This window comes from Lissotriton vulgaris, chromosome 2_1 (assembly GCF_964263255.1).
Source record: "Lissotriton vulgaris chromosome 2_1, aLisVul1.2, whole genome shotgun sequence".
Lineage (NCBI taxonomy): Eukaryota > Metazoa > Chordata > Amphibia > Caudata > Salamandridae > Lissotriton > Lissotriton vulgaris.
This window is the reverse complement of record NC_141687.1, coordinates 1,856,757,112-1,856,783,752: the sequence shown is the minus strand read 5'-3', so window position 1 is coordinate 1,856,783,752 and position 26,641 is coordinate 1,856,757,112. Positions and strand designations below refer to the sequence as shown.

The 26,641-nt window shown below is 46.2% G+C and overlaps 1 protein-coding gene across 2 annotated transcripts in view; it reads right to left on the bottom strand.

Annotated features, from left to right (window-relative positions):
- The window catches only part of LOC147733417 (uncharacterized), a 164,193-nt gene that overhangs the window by 32,372 nt on the left and 105,180 nt on the right, over positions 1-26,641 (bottom strand). The window lies entirely within an intron of this gene.

Below are 26,641 nucleotides of genomic sequence, written 5' to 3'. Positions count from 1 at the left end.
TTATTATTATTTGTTTTGCTCACTCTTATTTTTTCCTTTTCTTTTATGGAAAGGAGATGTTGTATCTGTATCTTTAATTGACTAGTTCTGTGACACTTGCTGTATTCCTTTAATGACATATCCTTTGTTCCATGTTCTATGTCTGAGTTCTGCTGTCGTGTCATTATTATCTGTTACCTGGACACGACAGCATCGCTCATCCTTAGCTTGTCTTGTGGGTTATTTTACTTTACTGATTTATATCTAATAAATCACTCAACTGAACTCCTGCTTGATTTGTTGTTATTCCGAAATACAACAAGAATAAAAACAAAAGTATGCAACAATAACAAAATAAACTACAAAAAGCTATTCCCTGTACAATATTTCAAACCCAACAAATTCTAAAAACAAGTCAGGAGCACGTCTCATTCCATGACTGAGTCCTACTAGCATATGTTCGGAAGCTGAATTTTCAAAAGACTGCCAATGAGAAGCAGAATTTTTCAGGACTGTAAATCTGAAATACCCTCATAAGTCTCTTTCACATTTACAGTCTCATAGGATTTGGGCGGCACCTAAATTACAGTATCATACCAGGGAATCTGCTGGACTGAACATCTAATAAAACCACACATGCCCTTACTGCCTTCACTAATCCTCACCTCAGTACCCATGCCCTTTCCTCCAGCAGTCCTCTACACGGATATTCGACTCAAATTCCAAATCCTACCTCCCACAATCCTTACAAATACACTAAATACTTCACAAACTCCTAAGAGATTAGACCACCGTGGCAACTTGTTACCACTGGTTAGTGGCTTTTTGATAAGATTGCAATCACCCACTTCAAACTGATTTTTAGTATGTTTAACTCTAGTTATCTGCCAACTCTCCTGACATTAAGATCCTTACTTTTCCCACTACTGTTCTTAAAGCACCAAGGAGCAAGCTTAGAATTAGGTTTTCTTTCTATAAGTATTTCAAAAGGTGAACATCTGGTCATCAAATTTGGTATGGTTCGGCAAGCCAACAACTCGTTCTGAAGCCTTTCTTCATGATATAAACCACCCTTTACTGAAAGCTTAATCGATGCCCTCCCCCAACAATTAAATCTTTGCACTTGGCCATTCAATTGTGGAAAGTATTCCGCTGTACTCATACTTTGTTTGTTGCTGCCAGTTTGGAATTCGGGCACTAAACAATAGAATCTGTGCTGTCGATATTGTTTGTGCTTTTAAATGATTGAAAATCATATAAAATCTCTTTTGTCTGAAAGAGTGGTTTGCAAAGGCCCCGCTGTCATATATACGAAGGGAGTCATAAATTATGTGTTGCATCACAGTTTAAGTGTTGCAACCCAGCCAATTCATTGAGCAGGTAGTCGTCCGTTATAAATTGTTTAAGTTAATTTTCCATATAGCGACCCCTGACCCTCCTAGTAGGTCGCTCCCCCTCCACGCAGCTCAGACTGTGTGCGACTACTGCCGCTTGTAAGTGTCCTCCGCCCTTTTTGCCTTCTGTACCACTGTTTCCCCCCTCTCTGTGCCTCGTTTTCTCCTCTGTGCCACTCGTTGTCCCCATCCCCTTGTGCCCCATTTTTGCTTTCTGTACCACTGTTTCCCCGCCGCTGTGCCCCCTGAGGCCCCGCCCCCTGCCCACTCGCTGCTCCCGCCTCCCAGCTGATCCTCTCTCCCACCTCCCCATATATGCCGGATGCTGCAAGTGTTGCAACCCAGCCAATTCATTGAGCAGGTAGTCGTCCGTTATAAATTGTTTAAGTTAATTTTCCATATAGCGACCCCCTGACCCTCCTGGTAGGTCGCTCCCCCTCCAAGCAGCTCCGACAGTGTGCCCCTGCTGCCGCTGCCACTGCCGCTGGTAAGTGTCCTCCGTCCTTTTTGCCTTCTGTACCACTGTTTCCCCCTCTCTGTGCCTCGTTTTCTCCTCTGTGTCACTCGTTCCCCCTCCTATGTGCCCCATTTTTGCTTTCTGTACCACTGTTTCCCTGCCGCTGTGCCCCTTGCGGCCCCACCCCCTGCCCACTCGCTGCTCCCTCCTCCCAGCTGCTCCTCCCAACCACCTCCCCATATATGCTGGGCGCTGCGCGGCCGCGCCGCTGGCACGCTGAAGACACGCCTAAGGGAAGCCCGTCTGCGCCCGTACGCGCCTGGACCGCGCCCAGTGCCAGAACCCCTGGACCCCGCGAACACCACGACACCAGAATCCACCACAACAACAGAATCCACTACGACGCCAGCACCCTCACACGCACTCAACGCCGGCCGAAACCACACCTGCTTCCAGGCAGCCCCGAAACGGACCCACGGACCCTTCTCCTGCCGCACCTGCAGCTTCACCTGCGACAGAACCACCAAACCTCCAAAGACTGGACCCAACCCCCTCCGCTGCATACTCCTCAACACCCGCTCCGCACGCAAACACGCCGTCTAGCTCTGGGATCTGATCGACACCTCCGCCCCAGACGTAGCCTTCCTAACCGAGACCTAGTGGAACGAGGGATCGCGACAACGGATATGGTGGAGGAATAGCCATCGTACACAAGTCCACCCTAAAGGTCGCCACCCACGCAGACGACACCCTCAACACCGCCGAACACCTGCACTTCCGGATCCACACCGACCCCAACACCACCCTCAGAGGAACACTCATCTACAGACCCCCCGGACCCTGGGCTCAGTTCAGTGAATCCATCGCCAACCTCTCCAGCACCCACGCACTCGCCTCCACGGACTACATCCTACTCAGGGACCTGAACTTCCACCTCGAGAACAACAACACTAATTCCGCCACCCTGATCTCCAACCTCGGCCTCAGACAACTCATCACCGCACCCACCCACGCCGCCGGCCACACGCTGGACACAGTCTTCTCCACAGGCTTACACCTTCGACCACACCGCCGAACTCCACTGGACCGACCACCGCTGCATCCATTTCACCTTCAAGAAACCAACCACGCACCACCGCACCCAACAGCTGCCTCGACGCTGCTGGAGCAAAGTCATCGAAGACCAGCTGATCTCCACCCTCGCCCAGAACCCACCCACCGACCCCACCAACCCAGACGCCGCACTCCACAACCTCAGACAGTGGATCGACAACTGCGCCAACACCCTCGCCCTGCTCAAGAAACCCTCCAACAGCCACGCCAGCAAGAGAGCCACCTAATTCACTGACTAGCTCCAGACCTCCACACAAGCATGCCGGAAACTGGAGAAGATATGGCTCCACAAACGCACACGGGACAACCACGCAGCCCACAAGGACGCCACCCGCAGACATCACCACCTCATCAGACTAGCCAAGAGATCCTCGTTCAAAGACCGCTTGGATAACAACGCACACAACAGCAAAGAGCTCTTCAGCATCGTAAAGGAACTCTCCAACCCCAGCGCCAATGGCATCCCGCCCTCACAAGAACTGTGCGACTCACTAGCCATCTTCTTCCACCGCAAGATCGCGGACATCCACAACAGCTTCAACACCACGACTGCCCCGACTACGCCAGACACCACCTCCCCTGTGAACACCACCAGCGCCAACCGCCTGACCTCCTGATCCAACATTAACCAGACACGCAAGGTCATGAACTCCATCCACTCAGGATCTCCGTCAGACCCTTGCCCACACCACGTATTCAACAAAGCAGACGCAGCCATCGCAACCCAATTACGGAAGGTCATCAACATCTCCTTCAAAACAGTGACATTCCCGGAAAGCTGTAAGCACGGCGAAATCAAAGCCCTCCTCAAGAAGCCCAAAGCGGACCCCAAGGACCTCAAGAACTTCCGGCCCATCTTCCTGCTCCTGTTCCCGGCAAAGGTCATCGAGAAAATTGTCAACATGCAATTGGCTCGCCACCTGGAAGAAGACAACATCTTGGACGCGTCCCAGTCTGGATTCAGACGCAACCACAGCACGGAGATGACCCTCATCACTGCCACAGACGACATCAGGTGCCAACTGGACAACGGCGAAACATCAGCCCTCATCCTCCTGGACCTGTCAACTGACTTCGACACGGGCTGCCATCGCACTCCAAAGACACGCCTCCTAGAAGCTGGAATCCAAGATAAGACCCTTGATTGGACCACGTCCTTTCTCTCAGGCAGAACCCAGAGAGTCCGTCTCCCATCCTTCCGATCCAAAGCCACCGACATCATCTGCGGTGTCCCCCAGGGATCATCCCTCAGCCCAACGCTGTTCAACGTCTACATGGCCCCCTCGCACAAGTGGCCTGCTACCACGACCTCAACATCATCTCCTACGCCGACGACACCCAGCTCATCCTCTCCCTCACCAAGGAACCACACACCGCCAAAACCAACCTCCACGAGGGAATGAATGCCGTCGCGGACTGGATGAGGAGCAGCCGTCTGAAGCTAAACTCGGACAAGACGGAGGTCCTCTTCCTCGGTCCCAACCCCTCAGCCTGGGACGACTCCTGGTGGCCAACCACACTGGGAACAGCACCAACACCCACTGACCATTTACACAATCTAGGATTCATCCTAGACTCCTCCGTCTCCTTGTCTAAGCAGGTCAACATTGTCTCCTCCTCCTGCTACAACACCCTCTGCATGCTCCGCAGGATCTACAAGTGGATCCCGACCGAAACAAGAAGAACGGTGACACAGGCCATTGTCAGCAGAAGACAGGACTACGGCAACGCATGTTGCATGTTGACGATTTTCTCGATGACCTTTGCCAGGACCAGGAACAGGGAGATGGGCCGGAAGTTCTTGAGGTCCTTGGGGTCCGCTTTGGGCTTCTTGAGGAGGGCGTTGATTTCGGCGTGCTTCCAGCTTTCCGGGAATGTCGCTGTTTTGAAGGAGATGTTGATGACCTTCCGTAGTTGGCGTGCAATGGCTGCGTCTGCCTTGTTGAATACGTGGCGTGGGCACGGGTCAGACGGAGATCCTGAGTGGATTGAGTTCATGACCTTGGCGCTGGGGTTGGAGAGTTCCTTTACGATGCTGAAGAGCTCTTTGCTGTCGTGTGCGTTGTTATCAAAGTGGTCTTTGAAGGAGGATCTCTTGCTAATCTGATGAGGTGGTGATGTCTGCGGGTGGCGTCCTTGTGGGCTGCGTGGTTGTCCGGTGTGCGTTCGTGGAGCCATGTCTTCTCCAGTTTCCGGCATGCGTGTTTAGAAGTCTGGTGCTAGTCGGTGAACCAGGTGGTTCAGAAGGCTCAAGACCTGGCTCTTCGAACAGTAGCAGCACCCCCCCTCCCCTAAGTGCCTTGATTCCTTCACGGGTTAGTAGCGCGCTTTACAAGTACTCTGATTGATTGAGTGATATAGCTATCCAAACCTTTGGCCATGATCGATTAGATCCTTTTTTTAGACTCGGAGTGATTTCGCCGATTATAAGGCAGTCAGTAATCTCATCTCGAGAAAGTGACCCGTATATCAAGTAGCACCAGAAAGGTGTTAGGAAAAACATGATTGAAGTAAGTAAGGGATCTGTGAAATTGGTAAAATTGGTAAAAGATCTAAGATTTGCAATGATTTTACGCAGATCTGCGTGCAAGATTTCCCCAAAAAGCCAACCTTCCACAATTCTTGACACATCTATTCTTTGGCTAAGGGGGACATACACTTGCCTTCAGTAGTAAAGGTGGATACAATGTTGGCTAACGTGGCTGGACAATCTATGGTTATCACTAATGATGAGGCAGTTGTAGATCGCAGAGATTCCATTGAAGAAAAGGATTGCTGTACTTAACCTTGCTGTACATGCAGTTTAAACATCCCAGTCTCTGGTTAAGAACTTTCAGATTACTATTTTAGCTACTGAGGATGGCGCAGATTATTTGGATCGGTTTTCATATATGGAAATAAAAGGAAGGTTTCTGTTGGATGCCTCTTCTGATTTAATAAAAGCCTAAACCTCTCTCCAGTGTTGCGACTTGTTGTCCCAGATACCTTAGAGACAGGAATATTAACAACAAGGGGTGGTGAGGGACAGAGTCTCTGAATTAAGCAGAAAGCTCTCACCCAGTCAAGAGATCAGGGCTAGATCCAACACCGTTTTTTAGCTCACTGCACCATCCCAGTTTCAGAACCTGGCTGTATGCAAATTAGTCTGTTCCTGTCCCAGTGCATGATGGGAACAGGGCAAACCAAACTACAAAAGCCAATTCTTACACTGGGAAGGAAACAAGCTCCCGGGGACCGGTTTCTGGCATTACAGCCGTCTTCGGCCCGGCTTGCTTGAATCCTGATGGTGCAGTGAGAAAGGGACTCATGTCTGAGTATACCCTGCCACACCTATAGTGGCCAAAAACGATTCTAAATCGTTTTTGGCCACTATAGGTGTGGCAGGGTATACTCAGACATGAGTCCCTTTCTCACTGCTCCATCAGGATTCAAGCAAGCCGGGCCGAAGAAGGCTGAAATGCCAGAAACCGGTCCCCGGTAGCTTGTCTCCTTTCTGGTGAAGAATTGGCTTGGTAGTTTAGTCTGCCCTGTTCCCATGATGCACTGGGCCAGGGACAGACTGATTTGCATATAGCCAGGTTCTGAGCTGGGATGGGGCAGTGAGATAAATAACGGTGATGGATCAAGCCCTGATCTTTGGACTGGGTAAGAGTGGTCTGTTTAACTCAGACACTCTGTTCATCACCACCCCCTTTTCTAAATCGTTAGAGACAGGAAGGCAGAAAAATCTCAGAAAGCTAGGTTGTTTAATGATCAGCGTTAAGCTTTGCAAATAAATCAGAAATATGCACAATTATTTAAAACTGAAGTCAAACCCAACCCTCCTCGTATGGCAAGTGATGACAGATACGTTTCCAGTTCCAGGCGGTAAAAAATAAATGTAACCATCCTTCCCCGTTCAAGGGTCAGAATATTAGATAGTCTTCTCCTCCTCTTCCTCCTCCATAGCCCAAGAAGCTTTCCTGATTATGCTGGAAATCTGGTCAGAGGACACCTTTCATACTTTGATCTGATCTGGCAAAGAAATGTTATAACACCTGGGTCTAAACAAATAATACAGCAAGGTTATTCATGAGACTTCAAGGAGAACATGCCAGTTTCAGAACTGGTTTATCATTCTTATGCTCAAGACCCTGTAGAGATCTGGGTAGATTAATTCAGGAGATCTCAGCTCTGTTCTCAAAGAAACCAATTTGCCCTATTTCAAAACCTCAAGAATGACATTGATTTTATTCCAGTGTGTTCCTGGTGCAAAAATCTTTCGGAAATGCCATACTTAAAATAAATCTTAAGAAACGTAATTAATGTTTGAGCAAAACAAAGTTCAAAATGTAGTCACCAGAGCAGATCATTCCACCTCCAGGAGAGTGGATGAGGGCATTGCATCTCAAGAACAAGCTTTCCTTTCCCGTTTTCCATTCGTATCAAAATATCCTGCAGTTTTTCGTGGATGGGTAGCATTGGCAGTTTCGAGTTTTCACTCTCACATTAACATCCTCTCGAAGTCTTGCTTTGTCAGTACAGAAGTCTAGACGGCTAGCTACGAGAAATTCTAATGATCATCGTTGGTCGTTAATTTTTAAATGGTGCGTTGACAAGTTTTTAAAGTGTGAGTCTGGGTTCATCAGGTTTTTCAGGATGGATTTGATAAGGGGTTAGCAATTGCTACTTGACGGTCCACTGGGCAGCAATCAAAGATTTTCGAGACCTGGGGGTATTCCTGAGATGTACATCATAGGCAGTAGACTCTTGAGGAGCTATTCACTGATTAGACCACGGGATGAATCTATAGCCCGGTCCTGTGAACTCCTTTTAGTACTTAGAGCTTATCTTACAGTCTCATCCCTTTGAAACCCTTTCTAATGTGGATGTCAAATAACTTGCATTGAAATTTTTCTTTCTGGTTCAAATAACCTCTGCCAGTATGTTGGATGAGTTGGGTTCTTATCCGCTAATCCTCATTATTTGAGAACCTTCTCAGACAGAATGGTCCTTAAGATTAGAATGCATAAATATCAACTTTACCCACACACCCTCAGTCCACCAGACGACTAAAAAAAGATCTTTGATAAAGAGTGCCTAGTGGGTGCCCATCAGGCATTACAGCCCCGGCCAGACGAGGAGCTAAGCAATGATGAATAATGACACCCACTTGGGTGTGTGAGGGCCCGTGCTCCTATTGGAGCGCATCCCTTCCGCTGGAACTCTAGACTTCAATTTGTTTACTGTTTTGAGGAACTGCATACCCCCTTTTCTTAGAGTTTCAATTTTAGACATCTGTAAAACAGCTACATAGGGTAGTTTGTTAACATTTGTTTCTTATTATAGATTGGAAGTTGATGACTGTGAATCTTTGGAACATTTAGAGTACTGACAGCCACTTTGTATTGAAACAACTATTTTCTCCTTGTAGATTTATGTTAAATGCATCTATTTGGGAGTTTTGTTCTGAGAATCAGGTTGAAATACTGCTCTGGTATATCCTCATATAGTAAATAGTGGTATGAGAATTGGGTTGAGGAGGTAAAAAAGGATTAGTTACTGACCTGTAATCCTAGTTCTCTTCCAGGGGTATACTCATCAAAGTCATAAGCACTGAATAGTCCCGCCTTCGTGCGGGACCCCAGAGCAATAGCCAATAATATGCATATATCTACATATAATATATACATACATATAAATACACATATAATAACTATATATATATACATATATATATACACATACATATATATATATATATATATATACATATATATATATATATATATATATATATATATATATATATATATATAATATACATTATACATATGCAGCCTAAAATAACCATACTAGGCTCAAAAGACTGCCCCCAAATGCCTGAAACAAATTTCTACATTTGTTAAATAAAGACAAATAAATTACATTATATGAAAATGCAAAGAAGAAAGCACTGCCTTTGTTGTCTTTGAAACACACAAACTTTATTTTCAAAGGTAAAACAGGCAGGACCATAGAGGCAGCTTTAGCCTAGATAGGCTGCATTGTAACAATAGGAAAAAAACTGGCGCTGTGCCTTTAAGACCTCTATGAGCCTCCAGGCTCCCATCATGCACCACAGGTGACAGTTAGGTCAGTTCTTTTTGGACGGCGTATAACAGTGTAATCACAGCATGGGTAATGCGTAAAATAACCAGTTCTGGTATTCGTCCGGGGAGCAGGGTGGGTGTGCTTATGACTTTGATGAGTATACCCCTGGAAGAGAACTAGGATCACAGGTAAGTAACTAATCCTTCTCTTCCAGGGGATACTCATCAATAGTCATAAGCACTGAATAGAGTAGCAAGCCCATCCCATACCCTGCGGACGAACACCAGACCCTCTAGACAGCACACTATTATGTGAATTTACCCAAACAAATTTCTCAGTGATGCCTGACCAACTTGGGCATCAGCCTGAGCATCAGATTCAAGGCTGTAATGGCAAATGTGTGAACCGACCGCCACGTAGCTGCCTTACAAATTTCATGCACAGGAACATTTTTAAGCATTGCTATAGTAGCAGCCTTCCCTCTAGCGAAATGAGCTCTAGGTCTACCCGGGAGCTGCTTTCGTGCCAACTGATAACATAACAAAATGCATGACACAATCCATCTAGAAATGGACCTCTTAGTAGCAGGAAAACCCGTATTTAGAGGACCGTAGTTCACAAACAGATGATCAGTTTTTCTGACACTCTTAGTTTTATCAAGGTAAAACTTCAAAACCAAAGTGTGCAGAGCTCTTTCTGCTGAAGAGCTCGGAGTAGCAAAAAACGTAGGTAGTGTCACTGATTGATTTATGTGAAAATCCGAGATTACTTTAGGGAGAAATCTCGGATGAGTCCGAAGTACCACTCTATTCGCATGGAAAACGAGATAGGGTTCTGTTGCACAAAACGCCTGAATCTCGCTCACCCTGCGCGCAGAAGTGATAGCTACAAGGAAAGACACCTTCCACGACAGATGTTGAAGAGAAGCTTTATGTATAGGTTCGAATGGGGGATCCATCAATTTAGACAAAACCACATTAAGCTCCCAAGGAGGTGAGGGGGCCCTCACGGGAGGATACACCTTCCTGAGACCCTCCAGGAAATCCTTCACAACTGGCATTTGAAAGAAAGAAACCTGAGTAGGGGACTTTCGATATGCTGTTATTGCTGCCAGATGGACCTTAATAGATGAATACTGCAAACCTGCTTTGGTCAAAGAAAGTAAGTATGGTAACAGTACCTGTTCCTGACCTCGAATAGGGTCATGACCTTCAGCCGCACACCACGTGAAAAATCGCTTCCACTTGAAAGCATATGTCTTTCTTGTAGAAGCTCTCCTTGCCTCCTTTAAGATGTACATACAGTCCTGAGAGAGACCTAGGTGACCATACTGGATGAACTCAGGTACCATACTGCTAGCTTCAGGGACGGCAGGTTGGGGTGGAACACCCTGTCGTTCTCTCTCGTCAGCAGATACGGAAAGCAAGGAAGTCTCTTGTGCGGTATTTTGGAGAGATGCAGGAGATCCGGGTACCACCATTGGCGAGGCCAATCCGGAGCTACCAGAATCATGTCTGTCTTGGATTTGTACAGTTTCTTGATCACCAAGGGAATGAGTGGAATCGGTGGAAAAGCGTAGAGTAATGTCTCTGACCAGTCTATCCACAGAGCATTCCACTTGGATCCTCGTTGTGGGTACCTGGATGCGAAGACGCGGCATTTTGCGTTTTCGGCGTCTGCAAAGATATCGATTTCTGGTAACCCCCAGGTTTGAAAGACGTCTCTTATTACTTCGTCTTTTAAGACCCAGTCGTGTGCTTCTGCGAAGTGTCTGCTTAGTTCGTCTGCTTGGACGTTGAGGACACCGGGCAGATGGACAGCTGAAATTTTCATACCCCGAGCTAGAAGCCACTTCCAGATTGCTTGCGCTTCCAGCGACAGAGGTCTGGATCTCGTTCCGCCCTGCTTGTTCAGATAGTACGTCGTTGTTGTATTGTCCGTCTGAACAAGCAGAGAGGATGTCTTGAGCACAGGAAAGAAAGCCTTGAGAGCTAGATGGACAGCTCAGAGCTCCAACATGTTGATGTGATACAACTTTTCTTTCTCCGACCACACTCCTTGAACTTGAAGTGACTCTAGATGAACGCCCCAACCCTGCAGGGACGCATCTGTCACCAGGGATCGTTTGGGCATGTCCTCCTGAAAAGGTACTCCCACAACCAGATGATTCCGCTGCATCCACCATTGAATGGAGATTCGCACCGACAGAGGCAGTGACAGTTTGTCTTCCCATCGGTTTGAAAACTGGGACCACTGATCCTCCAGCGACTGTTGCAGAGGTCTCATGTGTAGCCTGGCGTTTGGAACAAGGAAAATGCAAGACGCCATGGATCCTAGCAGAGATGAGATCTGTCTGGCCGTTGGTCTAAGAGTCTTTAACATTGTTTGGCACTTGAGGAGAATGGATGATAGTCTCTCCTCCGAAGGATACGCTTTTGCGTCCTTTGAATCCAGAAGTGCGCCCAGATAGTGGATCCTCTGTGTAGGATTGAGGATAGACTTCTTGAAGTTCACGTGCAGACCTAGTCTTCGCAGCTGATGAATACAGAACGTGAGATGCTGCTGAAGTAGAACTGGAGAGGCACTCTTTAGCAGCCAATCGTCTAGATAGGGATAGACGAAAATATGCCTCTGTCTTAGGAGGATCACTGAAATAATATCTACTACCAAAATATTGAGTTCCCATAATATCGAGGGACATAATATCGACTTTCTATCTTCACTAAGGTAAGTACAAAAATATCGAGTTTAAAATATCGAGTGTTTAAAATATAGACTGTCAAAATATCGATTTTTTTTGTCTTTAAAATAAGTTAAAACTATTATAATATTAAATATATTTAATATAAACATTGTTAAAATTTTTAAATAAATGTAACATTATTACATAATTAATGTAACTTTAAAAATTAATAATAATAATACATATATATATATATATATATATATATATATATATATATACACACATGTTATTAATAAAACATATAGAATATATTTACCGTAGCATAGTAAAAGGTTTAAATTTAATGTAACCACTCCAGTGGGTGCTACATTAAAGAGATCGTTGGATAGCGTAGGGGTAAAAAATACTATTCCCACTTCAGTGGGTACAAGAGTAGGGAAAGCGTTGGATAACGTAGGGGTAAAATTTACTATTCCCACTCCAGTGGGTGCAACAGTAGGGAAAGCGTTGGATAGCGTAGGGGTAAAAATTACTATTCCCACTCCAGTGGGTGCAACAGTAGGGAAAGCGTTGGATAGCGTAGGGGTAAAAATTACTATTCCCACTCCAAAGAGTGCAACAGTAGGGAAAGCGCTGGATAGCGTAGGGGTAAAAATTACTATTCCCACTCCAGTGGGTGCTACAGTATGGAAAGCGTTGGATAGCGTAGGGGTAAAAATTACTATTCCCACTCCAGTGGGTGCAACAGTAGGGAAAGCGTTGGATAGCGTAGGGGTAAAAATTACTATTCCCACTCCAGTGGGTGCTACAGTAGGGAAAGCGTTGGATAGCGTAGGGGTAAAAATTACTATTCCCACTCCAGTGGGTGCAACAGTAGGGAAAGCGTTGGATAGCGTAGGGGTAAAAATTACTATTCCAACTCCAGTGGGTGCAACAGTAGGGAAAGCGTTGGATAGCGTAGGGGTGAAAATTACAATTCTCAATTAATTATTTAAAAAAATTACCAATTATATTTTAATTATTTACCAATTAATAATTAATTTAAAAATATAATTAATTTACATAATTATTTAATTAAAATTAAATTACTTTCCACCCTATTCCCCTATAAACACACAACCCGCTACAGAAAATAAATTACTAAAAATTAATTATTTATCAATTATTTATTTTTAATTAATTACCAATTATATTTTAATTAATTACCAATTATTATGTAAACAATTAGATTAAATTTACATAATTAATTAATTATATTTAAATTACTTCCCACCCTATTCCCCTGTAAACACACAACCCGCTAAAGAATATACATTACTAAAAATGATCAATTATTCATTTTTAATTAATTAACAATTATATTTTATTTAATTACCAATTATTATTTAATTAACAATTAGATTAAATTTACATAATTAATTATTTATAATTAAATTACTTCCCACCCTATTCCCCTATAAACCCACAACCCGCTACAGATTTATATTACACAAATATTATTAAATATTAATAACATACCTTATTTTCGATATTTCTGTTGTCTATATTTTATCTAGTCTATATTATGTCTAGTCTATATTTTTTACTCGATATTTTGGCTATTCTAGTCGATATTACTCGATATTTTTGATGTCTATATTTTGTCTAGTCTATATTTTGTCCAGTCTATATTTTTTACTCGATATTTTGTCCAATCGATATTTTGGAATCGATATTATGTCTGTTTACCGTCTTAGGAAAGCCGCTACGACTGCCATGCACTTTGAAAAGGTGCGAGGAGCTGACTTTAGCCCGAAGGGCAAGACTGCGAACTGATAATGATTGGTTGCCTTGGGAACCTTAGAAACCTCCGATGTTTTGGGGCAATGGGGGATGTGAAAATACGCATCTTGAAGATCTATGGAGCACAAGTGGAATTATTTGATGTAATGCCAGCATTCTGAACTTTTCTCGCCGAATGAACTGATTGAGGCGCCTGAGATCTAGTATGGGCCTGAACTCCCTGCTTGGACCTTTCTTTTGAACTAGAAAGTAACGGGAGTAAATTCCTTTTCGACGTTGTGTCCTTGGGATCTCCTCGATGGCTTTCTTTAGGAGTAACACCGACACTTCCTTTTTTAAAAGGTGAAGACGATGGAATAGAGTCTTTTGAGGAAGAATTGAAGGTGGGGGAAACTTGAACCTGATTGCATATCCATTTTGCACAATATTCAGCACCCATGCGTCGTTTGTGATGTTTTTCCACTCCTCCAGGTAAAAATGCACACTTCCCCCCCCACCGGAGTGGTCAACGGGCTCAGGGGAAGCAAACACTCACTGCTTTTGTTGTTGCTGCTTGTTTCCAGGAGCAGACTGTCTGGAAATACTGCCTCTTCCTCTACCAGGACGACGCTGGGAGAACTGAGATCTTCCTTGATTTTGTTGTGAAGACCAATGAGGGATTTGAACTCTCTGCTGGCCCTATCTCCGATCATAAGGACGGTATTTTTTCTTAAAATTGTCCTTTCTCTTTTCGAGACCTATAGCTCTCACAGTATCCAGCTCTGTCTTAATTTTTGACATTTCGTCGTCAGCATGAGACCCAAAGAGCGTTTTCCCATTAAAAGGCAGGTTCAAAATGTGGTGCTGGGCTTCAGGTTTAAGTCCCGTAAGTCTTAGCCAAGCTGAACGCCTCGCGCAAAGACCATGAGCATAGCCATGCGTGGATAGCTCGGAAGCATCCGCAGCTGCTCTAATCACCTGATTAGACACTAGCCCACCTTCATGAAGGATTTCCAGGAAATCATTCTTGTCTTCTTTGGGAAGTTTTTCAGCGAACCGGGATAAGGAATCCCAAAGAGAGCGGTCATAGCGACCCAACAAAACGGAGGCGCTGGCAACCTTCATGTAGGAAGCAGAAGTGGCACACATTTTCTTTCCTACCGAATCCATAGTCTTGCTGTCCTTGTCTGGGGGAACAGAAGAGGAAGTCGATCCGTTCTGATTTTTACGTGCCGCTGAGACGATGACCGAATCAGGTTGCGGCTCTGCTCTTAAAAATAACGGGTCAATGTCCGGAGCCCTGTACTTCTTTGCGATCCGTGAGCGAACCGCTCCCAAAGAAGCCGGTGTCAAGAACTTATGTTCGGCAGGCTCCAAGAGACCTGGAACCAGAGGAAGTAAAGGTCTCGATGATAATCTTTGATGTAATGTTTCGAAGATAACCGTAGTCTTCGCAGTAGAGACAGGCATCTCTATATTAAGTTTCGCTGCTCCAAGGCAAAGAACCTCATTAAATGTGATTACGTCATCAATCGGCGATATCCTGCTTGGAGGAGTCGATGATAACGTCGGTGAGTAATATCTCTTCGAATTCGTAGATTTTGTCGAGTATCTCGTATCACGTCTCTTGGATGATCGGTGATGTGAAGACCTCGGAGAAGGTGAAATCCGCCTTCTCACAGATGGAGACTTCCTCTGCGGAGTACGCTGCCGCCTTCCAGGAGACTGGATCACTCGTAAACGAGGTGACCTTGATCTGGACGCGGATCTTTCCAACACCGGCGACCTGGACCTAGACTTTGGAAGGTTGATTCTCCTTATCTTCCAGTCTCTGAGTTCTCCCAACCATCGTGGAGAGATGTTAGCCCCTGTAGGTGATGGCGCTCTTGAAGGCTCTGGAGAGATTTGTACTATCTTCAGCCCAGGGGATGAAGATGAACTCCCAGAAACAGCCACAGAAACCTGAGATCGGTCTTTAGAAACCGTTCTAGGCCGTTTAGCTGCAGGAGACGTGGAGCGTGGTCTCCTCGACGTCGATCTTTCCAAAGGTGATCTTCTCGAAGGTGTCCTCCTCTGCGGCGACCTCGGCGGCGACCTCCTCGGCGGCGTCCTCCTCGGCGGTGTCCTTCTCGGCGGGGAACTCCTTGGCGGGGAACTCCTCGGCGTCGACTTTCTCGACGGCGGTCTCCTCGACGTCGAGTGTATCTTAAGGGATGGAGTCAAGCGCCTCGACGACGTCGCTTTTCTCAGCGTCGTGTGCCTCAACGCCATCTGACCTGGGCTCTTCGACGTCGAAACCTCCAATGCCCGGTTCGACGTCGGTGTCATAGCGCCTCTCGACAGCGGCCTTGACTGGTCTTTCGAGCCTCTCGACGGTGAACGTCGACGAGACGACGTCGAGTCCCGTCCTCTCGTAGTCGTAGGGGAGCCAGACTTGGATCGCCTAAGCTCATGGCGTTTCTCACCTCTCATCGACGGCGAATCCTTCTTTGACGGCGACTTCGACGTCGACGGAAGACGTGACGCTGATTTCGACGATTTCGAACATACCGGAACTCTAGAAGAAGATCTGTCCCTCGATGTCGAAGGGGAAAGATGTTTTCTCTTCTCCCCTCTTTCCTTATGTTCTTTCCGCTGAGAAGAAGGTTTCCTGGAGTGAAGTTCTTCTCTTCCACTCACGGTTTCACCTCTGTCATGCAGGAACTGAAGCCTGCTCTTCTCCCTCTCTCTTAAAGTTCTGTTTGACAACTTGCTGCAATGGCAGCAAAGTTCTGGCTTGTGTGTAGATAGAAGACAATCCACACAGACTGAATGAGGGTCTGATTTGGACATTTTTTTCCCACAGGCCGGGCACTTAATAAATAAGGCAGGCATTGTGACTGGAAAAAAAAGGTAAAAAAACCACAAAAATTCTTGAATTAGTCAGATAATGACTAAAGATGTCGAGCAAAGACAAAAAATTGAAAGAACTACCAGAAGAAAGTGAAATAATATCACCAACTGGCGAGCTCAATGCTCAAGGATCCTCACAGAAGGAGCCGGAAAAAAGAACTGACCTAACTGTCACATGTGGTGCATGATGGGAGCCTGGAGGCTCATAGAGGTCTTAAAGGCACGGCACCAGTTTTTTTCCTATTGTTACAATGCAGCCTATCTAGGCTAAAGCTGCCTCTATGATCCTGCCTGTTTTACCTTTGAAAATAAAGGTTGTGTGTTTCAAAGACAACAAAGGCAGTGCTTTCTTCTTTGCATTTTCATATAATGTAATTTATATGTCTTTATTTAACAAATGTAAAGATTTGTTTCAGGCATTTGGGGGCAGTCTTTTGAGCCTAGTATGGTTATTTTAGGCTGCATATGTATAATGCATATTATATATATATATATATATATATATATATATATATGTAGATATATATATATATATATGTAGATATATGCATATTATTGGCTATTGCTCCGGGGTCCCGCACAAGGGCGGGACTATTCAGTGCTTATGACTATTGATGAGTATCCCCTGGAAGAGAACTAGTTACTTGCCAGTAATTCTCATTACTCTGAATATTCTTTTCTCGAACCATTTTGCCTAAGGAATTAGTTACTTACCTGTACACTATAGTTCTCCAGTATTATCTTTCATAGATTCACATGCTTGTATCTTCCCCGTCGTCATGGTGGGAGTCTCACGGTAACAGAATGACCAAGCAGTATCATAGAGAAGAAAAACTGCATAGAAAATCCCCATAGGGGCTGTATTATTTGGTAACCAGACCATTTCCTTGTTTTGGTCCAAAAGCTAGCCAATCAGAATTGCTGCCCTGCCCTCACACTCCCCAGCAGCAGCTTCCTGCCTCAGATTTCCGTCCCCGAGTGAGAGACAAGGATAAATACCGAGAACAAGATCTGCCTGAGAAACGGGGAGGCGGGCGGGCGCATGTGAATCTATGAAAGATAATACTGGAGAACTATAGTGTACAGGTAAGTAACTAATTCCTTCTCCAGTATTACATCTTTCATAGATTCACATGCTTGTATCAGAGTAGTAAGCAGTGCTCACCATATTCGTAGCGTTTCCAGGCAGAACCTAGAAGGAAGCTCTGCCGCAAAGCAATGACATAATAAAAGCTATGAAAAACATCAGCAATACGATAAATGCATGTAAAAAACACATCAAAGTACTGTAAAGCAAAGAACAAAATGCCATTAGGCCATACCTTACTGGAATAGACGCTTCAGAACAGCCTGACCCACTGCCGTGTCCTCCTTCCACGCAGTGTCCAGACAGTAGTGTTTTGTAAATGAGTGGACACTCTTCCACGTTGCTGCTCTGCAGATATCTGGCAGTGCCACTCCTGCGAACAAGGCCATCGAGGTTGCCATCTTTCTCGTTGAATGCGCCTGTACTTTAGAATGTAGCGGCTTCCCCGCTCTGTCGTGACATTTTAGGATGGCTGAGGATATCCATCTAGCAATACTTAGTCTCGACAATGGAAGGCCTTTTCTTTGTCCTTCAAAAGCAATGAACAATTGCTTGGACTTGCGGAACGGTTTCGTCCTCTCAATGTAGAACTTTAGGCATCTTGAAATGTCTAGAGAGTGTAAGGCTCTTTCTGCCTCCGATGAGGGTTTGCTGAAGAAGGTAGGCAAAACAATGGGTTCGTTGAGGTGAAAAGACGTCGCCACCTTGGGAATAAAGGTAGGATTAGTCCTCAATATAACCCTATCCTGACGGAATTGCAAGAAGGGTTCCTCCACTGAAAAGGCCTGGATTTCGCTAACCCTCCTTGCCGATGTTAAGGCGAGAAGGAGGGCTGTCTTCCATGACAGGAACTGTAAGTCTGTCTTATGTATGGGCTCAAAGGGTGGTCTCATCAGCTGTGATAGCACTGTATTGAGATGCCACGGTACAGGTGGTCGTTGGATGGGTGGGAAGACTCTAAAAAGCCCTTTGATAAATTCCTTAATTACTCTGGATGACCAGAGAGAAGGTTCGTTTGGCTTTCGCCTGAATCGTGATATCGCTGCTAAGTGCACCTTGACTGAAGCATGCGAAAGGCCTGATTTTGATAGTAAAAGCAGGTAAGGCAGGATACCTTCAGGCTGAACCTCAAAGGGATGCAAGTTTTGTCTGTTGCACCAGTGACAGAAACGGGTCCATTTTGCTGAATATGTCTTGTTCGTGGATACGGCTCTCGCTTGTGAGAGAATATGCCTGCATTCTTGTGAAATATCTAGATTCTGAAATTCACGCTCGTGAGGTTCCATGCGGACAACTTTAGAGAGTGTAGATCCGGATGCAGAATCTGCCCTCTCTCCATGGATATGAGGTCTTGGAATGTCGGGAGCTGGATCTTGACGCCCCTCGACAATTGAAGGAGGTCTGAAAACCACGCCTGTCTTGGCCAGGCGGGTGCAATCATTATGATCCGGCACGGTTCCAGTCTCATCTTGCGCAGGATGCGCGGAATTAACGGGAACGGAGGGAACGCGTATGCAAACCTTCCTGTCCAGTCCATGAGGAATGCATTTCCCATGGATCCCTGTTGACGGTACCTTGACGCAAAGTGAGTGCACTTTGAATTGCCTTGAGTTGCGAACAAATCTAATGTGGGAGTACCCCACTTTCGGAACAGGATGCGAACCTGAGAGTCGTGAAGTTCCCATTCGTGTGTCGCATTGGGAGTGCGGCTCAGGGCGTCCGCCCGAGTGTTGAGGACTCCCTGTATATGCTGGACTTGGATTGAGATTTCGTTGGTTATGAGCCATTTCCAGATCCTTTGCGCCAGTGCTGACAGCTGTTTGGATCTCGTCCCGCCCTGTTTCAGCAGGTAAAACATGGACGTGGTGCTGTCTGTTTGAATAAGTACTGACGACTGACGTATTCTTGGAAGGAAAGCTTGAAGCCCTAGGAAGACTGCCTTGAGCTCCAACATGTTTATGTGAAGCTGAGCTTCCCAATCTGACCAAAGGCCCTGAATTTCCAGCTCTTGAAGATGCGCACCCCATCCTTTCAGCGAAGCGTCCGTCGTCATCACGAAGTCGTGATCCCGATGAATGAAGCTCAGTCCCTGGTTTAGGTTTTTTAGGATCTTCCACCATGACATGGCCACCTTCATACTGGTCGTGATGGTAATGCGATCCTCGAAGGTTCCGCTGGCCTGTACCCACTGCTCGTCGAGTTGTTCCTGCAAAGGTCTCATTCTCAGACGACAGTTTGGTACCAACGGGATGCAGGATGACATCATCCCCAACATGGACTTGTAAATCCTCACGGAAGTGGACTTTTTTGCTTGTAGAGAAGTCGACAGTCCTCTGATCTTTCTGATCCGATCTTTGGAAGGGTAGGCTTTTCCCTCTTTGGTGCATATCCATGCCCCTAAGAATTGGATGCCCTGGGCCGGAGTCAGCGAGGACTTCTCCAAGTTTGTTCTCAGGCCTAATCGCTGAAACAACCGGATGCAGTTCTGTAGTGCTTCCGCTGCGTCCCTGAAAGATGGACCTGTCACCAGCCAGTCGTCCAGGTATGGGTAAATGTAATGGCCTTGCAGCCTTAAGTGGGCCGCCACCGGGGCCATGCATTTGGTGAATACCCTCGGGGCTGATTTGAGTCCGAACGGCAGGACTTTGAACTGGAAGTGGCGACTCTCCACAACAAACCTCAAATACTTCCTGTGCTTCCGATGGATGGGAATATGGAAGTACGCGTCCATGAGATCCAAGGACGCTAAGTAGTCTTTGACCTTTAACATGAGTAAGATCTCCTGCAACGACAACATTCTGAAGGGTATCCTTTTTATGTAATGATTGAGATCCCTCAGGTCCAATACCTGTCTCCATTTCTGGGCCTGTTTCTTTTTGATGAGGAAGAAATGTGAATAGAAGCCTCTCCCTCTGAGATGCTGTGGAACTTCCTCTATGGCTCCCTTTTGTAGAAGCAAGAGAACTTCCATCTGCATTTCTTTGCGATGATGGTTGGGCCTGAGTACTGGAGGATGGTCCGGTGGTATCTCCACAAATTCCAGTGTGTGGCCCCTGCTGATGACGTCCAGGACCCATTTGTCCGATGTTATGGACCTCCAGTTGGTGTAGTATTGAGACAGATAGTGGTCGTTGTCCGGGATCTGTAGTGTGGGGAGCGCCTGCCTGAAATCATTGACGTCTATTAGACTGCTGATTTTTCCCCCTGGCGTTGGATTTACCTCTGGACTGTTGTTGGTAAGAGGAGTTGGAGGATCTGTACTGGTTGTTGGAGTTAAACTGACGATATCCCTGCTGACTGTATGGTTGATATCGGTTGGATTGAAAAGAGGATCGTTGGTTAAATTGTCCTCTTGCACCCCTCTTCCGAAAGGACTGAAACTTTCCCTGCTGAAGAGATCCCAGCGCTCTAGCCGTATCAGTGTCTGACTTTATGCCTTGCAATGCCTCATCGATATGTTTCCCAAACAGGTTCTCACCGTCGAAGGGCATATCGACAATCTTCGCCTGCACTTCTGGTCGAAAAGAAGTCGCCTTTAGCCAGCCCTGTCTGCGAAGCGAGACCGCCCCTGCCATTTGCCTGAAGCCTAAAGACGAAACATCCATGGCGATGTCGATAGACTCCGCTGCTGATTTTGCTCCTTCCTTGAGAAGGGCTGCCGCTTCTTCCTTTCGATCCTCTGGAAGCGCCGACAATATGGGGGCCAGGTCTGACCATATCTGCCTGTTGTAACGGCCGAGCAGAGCCATCGCATTTGCCGCTTTAATGGTAGAGGCTGCCATGACCGCAAACCTCTTACCCGCTCCATCCATTCTCCTCCCTTCCTTGTCTGGTGGCACTAGTGACGTAGCCACCGGGTTTTTTGAGTTTCTTTGCGCCGCCTGTGTCACCACCGATTCCGGCCTGGGATGACCAATGAGGCAGGCTGCCGTAGATTCTGGAGCTCTGTATTTCTTTTCAATTCGCGGAACTGAAACCGCTATGGAGGCTGGTGTTTTTAGAATCTTGAGGCCCTCCTCCCATAAATGCGGGATAATAGGTATTGAGCGGAGTGACTTCTTGTTATCATCCTTGAAATCGTACAAGAAACAATCCGTTTCTTGTACGTCCACATCCAGACTGAATCTCTTGGCCGCTCTTTCCATGATATCGTGGAAGCCTCCGATGTCCTGAGGAGGGGAGGTAGATTTGAGTGGTTCAGGTGATGCAGCTGAAGGTAAAACGTACTCGTCCCATTCTTTCCCCGAGGCATCATGGACTAGCTCTCCATCTTCGGGCTCTTCATCGTCGTCCGAGTCCGTTAGGTCGTCCCTAATAGTAACCACCTGCGGAGATCGAACTCCCTGATCTTGAGGGGCAGGTGCCTGTTTAGGTGTCTGCGTGGGAGGCGTGAGCGTAACTGGTTGCGATGAGTTCGTCTCCGGGAAGCGACGATAGTAGTCGTTCAGCATCAATCTAAGGTCAGACACAAGGGTGAGGGGTATGGAAACTGTCTCTTGACGTTCTTCCTCCCGTGAGTCCTCGTGCTGCTCTTCTTCATCTTCATAGTCACCAGATTCCTGGAATGATTCATATCTGGTTGAAGGAAAAGGTCTCCTCCTCATCCGTATCCTGGCTTTTTATTTGAAGCTGAGAGGGGCTGTAGGCAGCACCTGAGGACTCCTCTCCCTCCGAATCCTGCTCCAACAGCGATGCTGGCGGCAATGGAGAAATCTTTGTCCAAGAGGTGAATTCCGCAGACTTACTGATGGTAGCCGAACCTCTTGTCGACTGAAAAGAGCGTATGGAGATCATGGTCTTTGATTGAGGAGAACTGTAAGCTTTAGCCGTTGAAAGTAAGATTTTCGTCGCCGGAACCACCGTCGACGGGATCATCGTCGACGGAACCACCGTCGACGGAACCACCGTCGACGAGACCTTCGTCGACGGGACCTTCGTCGACGGCCCCTTCGTCGACGGGACTGTCGTCGACGGAACCTTCGTCGACGGGACCTTCGTCGACGGGACCTTCGTCGACGGGACCTTCGTCGACGGGACCTTCGTCGACGGGACCTTCGTCGACGGGACCTTCGTCGACGGGACCTTCGTCGACGGGACCTTCGTCGACGGGACCTTCGTCGACGGGACCCCCGTCGACGGGACCCCCGTCGACGGGACCCCCGTCGACATTCGAGACATCGAACCTGTCGTCGACGAGGTCGTCATCGTCGTAGTCGTCGACGGGCCTGACAGAGACATCTTACTCATCGATGTCGTTGCCGTAGACGTCGTGGTCGTCGACGCAGCCTTAGATGAAGCTGAAGACGACTGAATCGAAGTCTTCACCACAGACTTATGAGCAGAAACCATCGAACTGGTAGAAGGTGCAGATCCAGGACCTTTAAGACTAGCCTGCTTCTCCAGAGGAGTAATAGGAAGAGATGAAGTCGATTTTTCTCCAGATTTACTCCTTTTAGGCTCCACTTTCTCCACAGAAACAGAGGCCTTCCTTTTCTTGGGAGTGGAGTGAGAAGATTCTTCCTCAGAATCTGTGCCTGATGTGGCCTTCTTCTTCTGAAGCCACAACAGTAATCTTGCCTCTCTGTCACGCTTAGTTTTGTCAGAAAATTTTCTACAAAGCTTACAGGACTTCACCAGGTGTTTAGGGTAGAGGCAATAAAGGCAGTCCTCATGTGGGTCCTCCGAGAAGAGTCTGGCCTTCCCACAGGATCTGCATGGCCTGAACAGCCTCTTTTTAGAGCTTTCAGCCATCTTAAGCAAAAAAAAATACACACAATACCTCAAGGTAGAAGGCGGTAAACGGATTCCCAAAGGGTCAAAAGTTCACACAGGAACAGAAGAAAACTGAGCAGAGCTCAGGGAGACTCCTTTCTCACACGAAGGCGGTTGGAAATCTGAGGCAGGAAGCTGCTGCTGGGGAGTGTGAGGGCAGGGCAGCAATTCTGATTGGCTAGCTTTTGGACCAAAACAAGGAAATGGTCTGGTTACCAAATAATACAGCCCCTATGGGGATTTTCTATGCAGTTTTTCTTCTCTATGATACTGCTTGGTCATTCTGTTACCGTGAGACTCCCACCATGACGACGGGGAAGATACAAGCATGTGAATCTATGAAAGATGTAATACTGGAGAACAGGCACTCACCATTACAACCTTGATTCCTTAGTTTAGCTTTTGGAAGACAGGAACTATGGTGGGCCTTCTCCAGTAAAGAGTCAGGCCTGGCCATTTGTGACACAGTGTTGGAAGACATATATCAATAGTTACTGTATGCTTACAGTATTTGAGTAACAATCCTTTGCATTTGTTTTCTAGGAACCCAGCAAGCTAAACAAAGATTCCAGTGGCGAAGGCACGGCTCGGGGTGGTGGGGTGGGAGCAGGGGATGAGGGTGGGTGGGGGTTGTTAAAAAAGAAATAAAAAAAAATGTACCTCATTGCCGGGACTCTCCTCCATCTCTTCTGCGCCGGGAGGGAACAGGAAACACCCAGGCTCCCTCAAGCCAATCAAAAGCCCAGCAACACAGCATTGTGCTTGGTCTGAGCGCTGTGGTTTGGCGCTCAGACAGACAGTGGGAACCTGGGCATGTTCTCCACCCAGCCTGGGTAGAGAACATGCAAAGTGCGCATAGTCATGAGCACTTACAGTGTGCCACCACTACTCCCCATTCTCCTCTGTCATCAGAGCAGCCCCACCCTGGCCGCCAAGCTGCCACAGCAAAAACAAATGTTATAACTTTGCAATACTATCATTTTATTTCTCCTTTATTTCAATGCTGTGGGGCGACGCTCCTATACCTTAGCGGAGGAGCCACCATTTAAAGATCCTGTTTGTGACTGCTGTGTGGAGTGCTGTCATTGCTCAAGTACTGCATGCGACACTTCATCTAAAGACATATTTAGGAGCTTCTACAGTTCAGAAAGAGTAAATGCACACTTGAGTAACTGTTATTTCTTTGCTTTTTTTTGCTTTTAATGTTTGACAATCTTCTTTTAGTGTTTAGACACTATACAAATTGTTACACATTGACGGTAAATACTGGAAAACAGCAGGTTCAGGACTAAATGCATCGGTAGAAACATGGGACTAGAGAGATACATAGAATATATTTATTTCAACCTCCCCAAATTCAGGGTTATAGTCTTGATTTCACAAACAAACCCAGCAAACATTTTATGCTCCTTAACAATATAGCAGAGAGGCATTTGCTCAGGTCGAAATGCCAAGTGCAGGTCGACCCCCGCGGGAGGTGGTGCAGCGTTACTTGATGTGGCAGGGGTTAAACCACCCTCAGACAACAGACAACCAAAACCAAAACACGGTCATGATACCAATACTGCCATATTCATTCTGTGTGAGGGGGTGAGGCGTCATTTTAAAGGAGGGAGTAGTTTTGGATCCTCCCAGCGAGACTCCAATGTGGCTGGAATGGAGAATGATGTGAGAGGCCCCTGAGGTTCTGACACCTATCCCAGACAAAAGGGGCTATCACTACTAGATGACTACAAAAGAGACAGAGAGCGAGCAGTTAAAACTAGTGAAGTAGGAGGCATGGTCCAGTTTGGTTCTCTCTTTTTTACCCTTACGAAAATTCAAAGCGCCTAATAAGGATGAGCTCGGTTTTGTTTTTGAAGTCACAAAACTCATACTACTTTGAAGGACTTTGTGAACTCAGATAGACTTGATTCGGAATAGTACTCACAGCCAGTTTTGCATTAAATAATAAGAAAGGATACTTTTCATTTCTTTGTCCTTTTACTTGATCGACAGACAAGTGAACACAAATAATTTGACAGACTGATTGAGTGGTACTTTAGCTGATTTAATCAGTTCTATCAAAGGGGTAAGTACATGGTGAATCTCACGCCAGGAAGTATGCCCTCCTGTGGTATTATCATTTAGTACTTTCCCTTTGTCTTTATCTTGGAACCGAGACAAGCTGTTTGATCTGGTGTGATAACAAGCAATGCTGCTTTAGAATTCTCCTGCAACAAAACCATTGTTCACCAAGCTCTCCCCTTGCCTGAGCTCCTTATGGAACTCATCAGTGCCATTTCCAAACTGGACAAAGTGATTCTCAGCAAATCATTAACTTGAGTAAAGATATTGTCTTCATGTTCACTATACCCTGCACTGACACTAGTAGTCTGCAACTCCTCATTTAGATGTTTCTTGGCTAGAATGAATTGAACTTTAGAATTTTCCTTGTTTAGGATAATAGCCCAGACACCCACCGTGAGAAAACGGTCTACTGTCTGCAAACTCTGTAAGTCCAGACAGTGATAACAGATTCTAGTGGGCCATGTGTTAATGGTTGTTCTGGCCTCGCTCAGGGTCCTTTTGCCCTCTCCCTGATTACCCTAAAGTAATGTGCTTGCTGCTTCTTTCTGCATTGTGCCTACCTGTCCCTGATAATTTAGCAGCTAGGGGCAGCTCCAAATACTTAAGATGAGGTGACAATGGCTACTAATTATAAGCACTGTGGTAACTACTGTAGCCAGCAGGCAGGTCAGGTCATAGAAGCACCATTGAAGATACACAACGATGCACATCAGGTGAGCAAAGTCAAAGTACCTATTCTAATATTGCAGCCAGGAGCAGCTCTAACGAAATGGCCAAGTTAATGATGGCCATTAGTTACTACACTCCCCTGTTCTGATAATACTGGATAGAAAGCCTAACAAAGATGCAATAATTTAACTGAATTTCCATGGGCAATTACGGCCATATTCGTTGTTTTCTTCTTTACCTATTGTCTTCAAACATTTTCCATTCTGACAGAAGAGATTGCAATGGTTTTTTTTTACTAGACAACAGAATGGTGGTGCATGCCACTGTTGGCTATTGCATCTCCTTCACAGTTCAGTTGAATGTGCGTAAAGAATGCATTCTGAAATAATGGTCCAGGAGCAATGTAGATAGCAAGCAGTAGACTAGAGTGGCCAACCATCCCAACTTTTGCGGGCTGTTCCTGCAACGGAGTAATTTGTTGTGCAATCAGCTAGTACAAGATGCCAAATGTCCTGCTTTTTGCTGCTCAGGGGATAGTGTATTATAGGGAACTTGCAAAGCCCTCTGAGAAGGCAGATTAACCTACTCAGATTGAATCATTTATCGGCAAAGGGTGAGATAAGTGAACAAGTACTGCAGGATACCAACTCTGACCTTGAACAAGAGTGTGCAGACTGCATGCAAGGGCA